Source organism: Prionailurus viverrinus, chromosome B4 (genome assembly GCF_022837055.1).
Source record: "Prionailurus viverrinus isolate Anna chromosome B4, UM_Priviv_1.0, whole genome shotgun sequence".
In the NCBI taxonomy this organism is placed as follows: domain Eukaryota; kingdom Metazoa; phylum Chordata; class Mammalia; order Carnivora; family Felidae; genus Prionailurus; species Prionailurus viverrinus.
In genome coordinates, this window is record NC_062567.1 from 2956678 (window position 1) to 2968322 (window position 11645).

The 11645-nt window shown below is 43.9% G+C and overlaps 1 protein-coding gene across 1 annotated transcript in view; it reads right to left on the minus strand.

The window, feature by feature from the left end:
- Positions 1-4945, minus strand: part of PRKCQ (protein kinase C theta) — a 187173-nt gene extending 182228 nt beyond the window's left edge. Inside the window, exon 1 of the mRNA XM_047867798.1 lies at positions 4878-4945. The gene's annotated coding sequence lies outside the window, so the exon portion shown is untranslated. The remainder of the gene's footprint in view (positions 1-4877) is intronic.
- Between the last annotated feature and the right edge of the window lie 6700 nt (positions 4946-11645).

Consider the following 11645-nt stretch of genomic DNA (forward strand, 5'->3'; position numbering starts at 1 on the left):
TTACCCTCCAGAGGAGGAAACAGGCAGGAAATAAACAAATATATAATACAGTTGCACACCATCATAGTATAAACTGACACATAACAATACACACGCATGATGAAATTATCACACTGCCTTGTAATTTCCTCTTTACTTGTCTGCCTCTCCCCTACGAGTTAGACAGTACAGTGTGTGGCTCTGGGGCTCATAACAAAAGCTTGATGAACTAAAGTACAGCCATCAACCTTTTGGCTGTCTCCGATGTCCCAAGAATTTGCCTTGTTTTGGTTGCCTACAAGAGATAATCTAGCCTTTAATCTGCAAAAGGTCTGTCCTACACATTTAAGGTTATTAGCACTAACACTATGCTTCCTTTATTCTTGATAACCATTTCTTTTTTTTTTAATTTTTAATGTTTACTTATTTTTGAGAGAGAGACAGAGAGACAGGGAGTGAGGGGGGGAGGGGCAGAGACCGAAAGAGAGAGGGAGAGGGGAGACACAGAATCTGAAGCAGGCTCCAGGCTCTGAGCTGTCAGCACAGAGCCTGACACGGGGCTCAAACTCATGGACTGCGAGATCATGACCTGAGCCGAAGTTGGACGCTCAACTGACTGAGCCACCCAGGTGCCCCGAACAACCATTTATTTCTACATCACGAGGTCCTTCACGTAGGTAGGGGCAACCCTTCCTAGAAGGACCTTTTATCTTTCAAGAGCCCCCCTGACCTGGTTTCCCTGGTCCTTCAGGGGATGCTCGAATAGTGGTTGCTCTAGTGATTCTGCACTAGAAAAATGTCCATAAACAAGGAGAGAGAGGAAAGACCAATGAACTCAGGAGACTCATAGACCCCCGAGTCTAGCATCAAACAATTTAGTGAAAAGCTTATTGTTTACCACCTCACAACACATGAGGATGACCACTATCAAAACAAACAAAATCCAGAAAGTATCAAGTGTCGCCGAGGATGTGGAGAAACGGAAACCTTTACGCACTAGTGGGAATGTGAAATGATGCAGCCACCGTGGGAAACAGGATGATGTATCCTCAAAATATGATATACCGAACTGCCATTTAATCCAGTCAAAAGAATTTAAAGCAGAGACCTAAAGAGATATTTATACACCCATGTTCAAAGTGTTATTATATATAAACCAAAACGTGGAGGCAACCCAGGCGTCCATGAATAGATGAGTAGATAAACAGAACAGGATACACACACACAATGGAATATTATTCAGCCTTTAAAAGGAAGGAAATTCGGACAAATGCTACAACACATATGCATCTGCAGGACATTATGGTGAGGTAAGCAAGTCTCACAAAGACAAATACTGTATGTTTCACGTATATGGGGTGCCCAGAGTAGTCAAATTCAGAAAGACAAAACGAAGAATGGAGGTTGCCAGGGGCTGGCGGGAGGGAGAACGGGGAGTGTTAAATGGGGACAGAGTTTCAGTTTTGCAGGATGAAGGAGCTCTGTTGATAGGTGGTGGCGATGGTTGCCCACCAGTATGAAGGTACCTAATGCCACTGAAAGGTACCTTTCAAAATGGTTACGATGATGAGTTTTGTGGTGTGTGTACCATTTTGTCACGATTGAAAACACTTGTGGCACTCAGTTGGTTAAGCATCCAACTCTTGATTTCGGCTCAGGTCATGATCTCGTGCTTGGTGAGTTCGAGCCTGGTGTTGGGCTCTGGGCTGACAGTGCAAAGCCTGCTTGGGATTCTCTGTATCTCCCTCTCTCTCTCTTTCTCTGCCCCTCCCCTGCTTGCACTCTCTCTCACACAAAATAAATAAACATTAAGGGGAAAACAAAAACCCAAAACCTTTAACTGGTAGGTTGTCCAGCTCTGTGTCAGAGTCAGACATACGAGCTGTTAAGACCTGGGCAAGCGATACAACTTCCTTGAGACTCAGGTTCTTCACCTGCAAAATGAAAGTGGTGATGATGATAATAATATGCAATTTATAAAAGCGTTGCAAAGATTACATGAAATAGGAATGTTTGTCAAATATAAAATTCTGGGCTTCATACCCGGCACGCAAATGATAAGTAATACTGCATCAATCAAATCATTATTTTATTGCTTTTGTTGGCTCTGATTATTATCATCAATATTACTAGCTTAAAGTTAACATCAACCTGTAGAAGCACGTCCGGCCAAAGAGAGTACTTTAAAAATGGGCTAATTTAATCGCAGAACAGAAACTAATTTCTGAAACTCTGATTCTCCCTTTGCCCCAAGGGTTATGTTTAGATGACAGGGAAATGTGGATTTGTGTATAAATGCTTGATGTGTTGGGATATTGAAAGATGTTTCCTTTATTGCAAGAAAATATCTTTTAATTCAACTTTCTGCCTCGATGTGTTTCTGAGTGCCTCATGATCTCTTCCTTAACAGCCAGAATAGGAATGAACAGGCAAAATTAGATGCACTGCTGTTTGAAAATGAGATACTGGAAGTTTTACTATAATGGACAGACATGAAGAAGTCAAATGCTGTGCATGACACCATGAGACCATTCTCTCTACTTTCAATTACACATTTGATTTGGGACAACAAAATTATGTAAATATGAAATCACATGATCCATGTGTGTTCCCTGGGATTTTTCATCATACAACAATTTTTTAAAAAATTTTAAACAATTTAGGAAAATTACTTCAAAGAAAAAAGAGAAAAGGGTGAAGACTCTAAAAAGGAAACCACCTGAGAGGAAAATATACCCTTATTAACAGTCACATGCGATTAGTCTATGTGCAATATTTTGGGGAGCAAACAACATAATCTGCAAATCTAAAATATGACATGCATTAAAAACAGGAAGTACTAATTCTAATTCCTATTTTCAAGGAAGGCAAATGTCCTATCATGAAATCCTGCATCTTCCCCCAGAAGAGAGAGAATATATTACAACCAAATGAGGGACCTTCATAGAAATGACCAAAGACAAATGGGCAATTCAGGGGAGCCTCCAGAATCTGCTCTGAACAAGGGAAATGGAGTCTTAGAGTTGAAAGGGATCTTTGAGATGCTAAGGAGGACGAAGGTGTAAATAATTGTACAATATCCTTGTGTATCTAAAAAGAAATGCCAACAGCAGAAGAAATGAAAGTTCTAGTAGCTGACCCAGGGATATTCAGAGCCGACTCAAGGGTGTTTCCATCCTAGAGAGGTGGACCCAGCCGGAGGACCCACAAAGAAGCTTGCCCAAGCGCTTCTTGCCATTCTGAGCCACCATGGCACAAGTCAGTGGCGGAAGTGAGCATGACACATTGAAGGGTGGCGATGAGAAGTCCTCCCTGGAACTTCACATTTTAAGAATTTACAAGAAAATCACAGGAGTGAAACAAAGGCTGGTGAGGCTGAACAGGTTACTCTTGAAATCAGAGATAAAAGTTTATGAGAGCGAGAAGAAAAAACAACAACAACAACAACAACAACAACCAACAAGATGACTTAATTTAGTCTTAATCACTAACGGGGAGGAATTTCACAGCTGAGGCTTTGGAGGTTTTAGAAGGTCTTCTTCCTGTGCCTTAGGCTTTAAATATACGTACATGCAATCAGCAGAAAAGGGACTAACAACATCAATCTGTGACAGACACCTGCCTCAAACAATGGCACTGATCTCAGAGGGATTTTAAACAGCTGTGCATAAACTTTAAAAGTAATTTGCAACCAAATTGGTAAACGTCACCCTCCTTTGTCACCCTCCTTCCCACTAGACACAGCATTTTTTAAAGAGATTAAGCATCCGCCCCTAAGCCTGCCATTTTACAAGAGTTACCAGAGATAAAGTTAGGGGGGAAAACGAAGTCGGTGATTCACAAGATTGGGGTGTGGGGTGGGAGAGGGGGGACCCTGGAGCTTAGGAGCAGGGCGCCTTCAGCAAACATCTCTGCCAGGGAAGGGGGGCTGTGCTGGTCACCGCTTCTACAGAAGGCCGGGTCCAAGGGGAAAGGTCTAGAGAACCAGTGCAGGGGGTCAGGTGGGCACCTGGCCCTGGTCACACCTGCACCTTTCCCGCAGGCTTCACCCTCATGGCTGAATAACCTTTTCTTACACAACCTCAAAGGACAAGGCAGCTCAGTGGCAGACTCCAGGCGGAAAGAATCTGAATCTCCAGCGGGGCCAGACCTTTGGGCCTCTCCTCACTGATGCCTATAGGGAGTGCCCAAGCCTTTAGCGTGAACAGTCCATTTCACACAGATAACTGGGGCTCTTAAAATTCAATAAAATAAAGATATTTAACTCTACTTAATTAACATGTGGCCCTGAATGCCGAAATACAGAGAATCTCACTAGAGGTTACAGGATTGAGCACCACACTTTTTTCCCCCCCGTATCTATCACAGAGCCGCCTCACCCTGCCCCAGGACCTTGAAAAGAAATTTGGTTTTGTTTAGAAGTGAGTCTTGGCAGCCCTGCCTGCTGCTCTCGCAAACCCTAAGGAAACAAGACCTGTGGGCAGGTCACCATCTGCATCAACCATCTCTCCTTATAGCATTTGCCAAGGATAAAAAACTTTCCACCTTCTTCCCTCCTTCCCACCCCAGTAAGTCCAGGTGAGAGGGGAGAAAACGAGAAGGAAGTGAAGGCGCCCCCCAGCCCCAGCCTCGGTGGCCTCCACACGGCCAAGGTCAGCTGCGCCCTATGCCACCCGCCCGTAAGATGCCACCGGAGGCAAGTGGCCCAAAGTTTGCTGCGCTCTAGTCCCCTGGCGGCCGGGCAGGCGTCCCGCGCCCCCTTCCCCGTTCGTCTTGCAGCGGGACCCGGGCCGGCCTACCCCCGACTCCGCACCCCGCCCGGCCGGGTCGCGGCCCCGGCCCCCCGCGCGGACCCCCTGCCCTCCCCGGGGCCGACGCCCCCACCCCAGCTCACCTACCTGCAGACGGGGCGCCCGGGGTCCCAGGCGTTGCTGCTCGGCGGCGGCGCGGGCACTGGCGGCGTCCCGGCGCCTGCCAGGGGGCGCTCGTGAGCCCGCGGCCCGAGCGCCCGAGCCGGCCCAGCGGACGCCCGCCCAGGAACCCGCGCCCCGCTCCGCGTCCCCTCCCACCGCGCCCGCCCCTCGCCCGCGCTCCTCCCCCGCGCCGCCCGCCCGGGCCCCGGGGACTATGCGGGAGGTCGCGGCCAGGGGCGCCCGGCACCTGCCGCCGGCTGAGCTCGAGCGGACTCCAAGCCTCGCCCAACTGAAAATCGAAAACCACCCTTCCGAAGGGAAGGATCAAGGTCATTCGGTGAACAGAACTTCACGGGTTTCTCTTTTTACACTACAAAAGGGCTCATCGACATGGTTCTGAAGTTCTCTTTGAAAGTTACCTACCCAGGACTGTGGGTGCTTTTTTGTCTGGAGGATGCTCTTTTCTACGTTGTGTGCCCTAGCTGCCACTGTATTTTATTTTTGGTTTTTATTTTTGCACCCTGTGGCTTCACGTATAGTTTCCGAAGTTGCATTGCTTTAAAACTTTGACAGCCTCCAAGCTGCAGTATAATGTCCTTACAGGTGCATGTCATTTGAAGCCTTTGCACCTTGTTGGTGATGCTGATGGTGATCCTGATGAGGATGACTGGGGTTAATTTTTCAATCAGGTTAGAAAACTATATGTCTGGTTACCAAAACTGTTACAGAGCGATTCTCTCACGATCATGACACTAAATGTTTAAAGTGTACTTGCTTCAGGCTTTTGTTGCTATAATGTTCTAACACCACATTAGTCTGAGAAATTTTTTTTTTTTTTTTGAGAGAGAGAGAGATTTAAAAGGTAAAAGTGAGCAAAACCTTGGATTAACAGGCTTCTGATGGTGGATGTATATATAGAGTGTCAGTTGCAAAGGATCTCTGATGGCAGCTAGTTCCCAACTTTTAATTTAAAGATGAAAAATGTAGGCGCAAGTGGGTGTGTTGACTTGAGAAATTCACATTGCTGCTTTGTGGCAGGGAAGCTAGATAGGGCCACTCTTTCCCCTAATCTCTATGAACTCAGCAAAACAAACACACACTCCTTTTGAGGATAAAGATGCAATCCGTGAAAACTAGCCCCTCTCCCACACTTGTTAATCTCTAGCCATATTAAACTGATACTCAGGCCAGAATCACCCAACAGAGAGGCTGCCTCTTGGAAGATCCTAGCCAGGAAGGAGGTGCGAGGGTAGATGGACTCTCAGAGTGCCGCTCACCATGGTGTCATGAGAGCCTGGCACATAGTAGGCACTGACTGTATATTTGCTATTGAAATCTGGTGGCGAAAGGTAAGTATGGCTGGGAACAAGGCGGCAGAGCTGGAAGAATTCGCTCCGGTGAGAAGCCCAGCTTCTCTCTGCAGAAGAGAAACTTCTAGTTCAAAATGCCTTCCTCCTGGTTCTTCTCCAGCCATCCCTAAACAGAGCCTGTCACATGGAGAAGAAGAGATGGCCAGCTGTGAGTGTCTGCAGTGCCCGCAGGAAACCCACTCATTCCTGATGGCTGGGATTTTCACTTACCATTTGAGAAAGAGCTTACGCACGTATAGAAGCTCAAGGAAGGTTCATGTGTGTTTTTAATTTAGTCTGTGGTCAATGGCTTTTAAAAAGTTCCAAATAATGATGATCATGTACTGAGTGCCCATATACGAGGCAATGTAAAGTGTCCATGGCACTTTTGATGCACTGTTCATTTACTCTTTGTAAACGTTATGGGATAGAAATTATACCATCATCATCATCATCATCATCATCATCATCATCATCATCATTTCTGTTTTAGAGATGAGACTAATGAGGCTTACAAGGGTAATGCAGCTTGCTCCAAACCTTACAGTTAATAAAGTCCCAGAACCAGGATTCAAACCCAGGCCAGTGTGGAGCAGCTCGATCAGGCGCTGTTGATTAGTGCCTGCATTCTACAGCCATTCCCTCTGTTTTCTGCTTGTCTTGTCTTTGGACAGCTGGTCTCTGGGGACCCTTGACACTCTACTGTGCTACAACCATGCAGTCTTACCGCTGAAAACCCATTAATCTAAAGACCGATTCTTCTAGGGGCGCCTGGGTGGCGCAGTCGGTTAAGCGTCCGACTTCAGCCAGGTCACGATCTCGCGGTCCGGGAGTTCGAGCCCCGCGTCAGGCTCTGGGCGGATGGCTCAGAGCCTGGAGCCTGTTTCCGATTCTGTGTCTCCCTCTCTCTCTGCCCCTCCCCCGTTCATGCTCTGTCTCTCTCTGTCCCAAAAATAAAATAAACATTGAAAAAAAAAATTTTTTTTTTAAAGACCGATTCTTCTAAAACCACCGTATATCTAAAAAGAGGATTTTGTTTTTGTTTTGCGTTGGTGTTTGTTGATTTGTCTTGACTCTCCCCTAAGAGCAAAACATCTAAATCTGTTCTTGTTACATGTTAGGTGTTAGGGATATCTCCACGTCTTTTTGATCCCGGCGTCTTGTAGGGCCAGCCTTCTCCTTCCCCTGGCCACTAGGTATTTTTGCTTTATGACCAGACATTGTCTTGTTGTTTTATAAACACGGCTGCTGCTCAGAAGTTCTCCACACCTTTGTTTCCTGGAAGAGGAAATGACATTTCCTGGAGCGGACTACATGTGGGCGGTGAGGTTCTACTCATTGTGTGAAACACACTCAGACTTTTGGTTGTGTACTTCAGTGTCTGCCCTAAAGTTTCCTGGAATGATGCTCAGGACAGACTGTGGTGTGGTTTCACCTTAGCCAGAAGAGGTATGATCCCTGCTTTGGATCCAGAGCGAAGAAATGAACGACGTCAAGAATCCTATTTCTGGAGAGATCACAGTCCATCTTCCTTCAACTTGGAATCTGCAAAAGGGAGCCTGAGACACCACCTCGCTTTTATTTTGGACCCAGCTGGCAATTATCTTCTACTTCCCGAAGAGACCACTTCCTGCACCTTCCATAATGGATTTAGGATAGAAACTAAAGAGACGATGTCCTCATTGTGAGCCTCGATTCAGAGAAAGAAGGTATTTGGGGGAGTAGTAGGACATGACAAACACAGGCAATTTGAACAGAGGACTGTTTAACAAGGCCACTTCTGTCTCTGCAGAAAGTCACCACTCAGAGGCACACTAGTTTGGATAATTTCATGAGGAGTTTGGCTACCCAGCTGTCACTTTGCCAAAGGCCTGGCAGAGATTGGTTTTAAAGTGGTCTTCCTGAATCTCCAGAAGAATCAGCATGGTGTTAGACGACCATGATCTTCCCTACCCAGAGGCCTGAGAAACATGTTGAGTCTTGCATAAATTTATTCAAAAAATGTCAAAATTATTCTAGAAGCTGTAGGTGAAAGTGACAGAGGCAAGATGAAAAACAGGTATTTTAAATTCACAGCTTGGACAAGGGAAAGGGAGATTTCTTTTTTCCCCTAGTCAATCTAACTTTATGCATTCAGATGGGGAAAAAGGATAATTAGAAGCTAGAAATTGTTATTGCATGAAGGGAGCTGTAAACACGGAAGCCAAAATTGGCTCTCCCCCAGGGGAGCAAATAAACCTTGATTCCTACTCATAATAAGATTGACACCAACTCTTCCAAATCAGGAAGGGGAAGGGTCAATACAGATTTTATCCTGAGCTTAAAAGGCAGCAGTGTTCATAATGTGGTATTTTTTTTAAAGGTCCTATGTTGTTATGTATGCCTGGTGATGTTAAGCTAGTTTTTAGATCTTAGACAAGGTATGGGAGTAGGTATTATGTCTTCATTTAAGAAAGAGATGATGAGTGACCCAATTTTAGGTGGCTAATATTTTTTGTGCATTTATGACACGTGCCATGGCATGGTGTTGAATACTTTAATTATTTCATTTGACTGTGACAATGAATCCCCCAAGATGGGGAATATCCCCTTCACTTGACAGATGTGACATCTGAGGCTTAGCGATCAAACAAATGACTTGCCAGGCTATCACAATGAGTGGTGGGGTGTGGCTTGACCCCCAGTCTGTTGACCCCAGATTCAGGACCTTTGCCATTATATACACGGAAACAAGACAAGAGCTGAAATGACAGCCTGCCTCTTGGAACAGTAAAGTCAGTTGTGTGTGTTTATGGATATCCCAACTAACAAGGTATTCTAAGAAGAGTTAACAGATGTATACATGGCCGATTTATAAATCATAATGTATCAAAATGCCCACTTAACAATGCAGCCATAGAAAATAAAGCAAAATTTAATCTTTAATGATTAGATTTTAATGATTAGAACATCTAGAGGTCATTTTTTTCCAACTATTATTATATTATCGAAGAATGAATTTGAGCATGATAGTGCCTCCCCTCCATCACCCCCAACGCCATTTTTTTAAGGTAGTGGAGTTTTAAAAACACAATGTTGCTGTCTTGTTTTAGTTGTGGCTTCTGAAATCTTACAGCACTGATTTTTTTTTTTAAGGTATCAAGGACAACAGAGAGAATCTAATTGTAACATAAGTATCTGAATCAGATAGCGAATGGTAACATTTTCAGTGTTGTTTTAGCATAGATATACCTTAACACAATAAAGTTTCATTGTGTTTGTAAGTCAAACCACTTTATTCTCTCAATCCCTTTTGTGAAAAAGCAAATACCACACCCATCCCTCCCTACTCCCTTCTTCAACCTGTATCCCTCAGACACACACCATTTATGGGTTTATTTTGACATTAACATGCACACACGCACGCACACACGCAGAATTTATGTTAGACTTCGTAGGTTCCTTCCAGCTTTAAAATTCTGAAGATAAATGCCAACTAAAAGAAAGTTCTAATTGTCAGTGATGGGGAATGTAACATAATTTGCTTCTAGTACTCATTGCTATTTAAATAGATTCACTGGTATAAAAAAAATTCAAATACTCTCAAGGAAGTCATACACGGATAGCACAGGAAACACAGAAAATCATTACTTTCTTCTTTGTGTACATTTTCCTGCCTACACCACAGTCTCAACCATTCACTCTGAAGTACAAATTTTGTGGAACAAAAATGCAGGTAATTTGCTTTTTCTCGGTAGTCAGAACGGAGGCCTACTGAGGCTAAATTGATCATATTTGACCGTTGTGTGAGTCAGAGGTACTCTGTTTCACGGTCACACTTTGTCCCCCAACTCAAGCATCTCACCCCTGAAGTGTTTGTTGTTAGCCCCAAATGGCAACCCTTGAGACGGGTTATTTCTTTAAACTTATCTTGGCTCATAAAGTTGTAAGCAGATCCAAGCTGGCATTTTCTTTTCTCCTCCTCCTCCTCTTCCTCCTCCTTCTCCTTCTTTTCTGCTTGTTACTCTGCAGAGTCAGCACAGAAAAGAAGTAAAGCACTACATTTGGGGGTTAGCATCTCTTTTGAGAATAGACTCTTTTTTCTAAGTTTATTTATTCATTTTGAGAGAGAGAGAGAGACAGAGACAGAGACAGGAGAGACAGAGACAGAGACAAAGAGACGGAGAGAGTGAATGGGGCCGGGGGAGAGAGAGAATCGCAAGTAAGCTCCATGGGTGGCATCAGCACACAGCCGGACACAGGGCTCAAACCCACCAACTGTGAGATCATGTCCTGAGCCCAAACCAAGAGAGTTGGAGGCTTGACCGACTAGCCACAGAGGCGCCCTTTGGAGAACAGACGCTTAATCTCAATTTTATACATTAAACACACACACACACACACACACACACACACACACACACGTTACCCAGTACTTAAATACATGTATTCTGATGATTTAAAAAAAGCCCTCTGTAATATTTAAATAATTCTTTTTAAGTAATCCTATCAATAGCTTTTATGTGTACATTTATGCAACATTTAAAATAATGGAAAGCTAATGTTTTCACACCTCCTGTTTGAACTTGATGGAGATACACTCAAGGACCAAAGCTATACGTCATTGCATAATATAATCATTGTGTTGTGCACCCCAACCTGATGTATCATTCATTGTATTGTTAGCTATACTTCAGTAATAAAATGTTTTTAAAAAATCAAAGATGTGTGTTATCTCAGATTAGAGGACGTGCTTATTTTTCTAAATAGACCATAAATATCACACATTATTTCAAAAATTCTGTCCTATGTTTGTTGTCGTCTAAGGGGAGATATTCACGTGACATCCTGCAGATTTCATAGGGAGAATCGAGTAGATAAAACCTCTAAAGTGCTTTGATCCCTGGAAAACCTTGAGAATGCTGTACTTTGAATAGTGGTATTTTACATATATCAGCTTGTTAAACCGCTGCGACAATCCCATAATATGGGTGTTGTTATTCACACTTTACAGATGAGAACATTGAGGTTCAGAGAGGGTAAGTTACTTACACAGTATCACACAGCAAAGGAGAGGCAGAGCTATGATCAGAATCCAGGCGAGGCTCATTGGGACCTCACTAAAACTGGGTCTCCAGAATTCTGGCCAGCATCCACAAAGGCTAAAAATGGGCAAGCAGATTTTGAAAAGTAATGGTTATTATTTTTCCTATGAGAAAAGCTCCACATTTACTTGTATGCACACACACACACATCTAGAAATTAGGGAAAAGTAAAAAGACAAAAAAAGTTATTCATAATTCCCCCATCCAAGGCAATGAACATTTTGGTGTATTTTCTCACTATCTTTTAACTACGTGTAATTTGGGGGAACTTCCTGCCTGATTATAAAGTACTGAATATTCATCACAGAAAATTTGAAAAG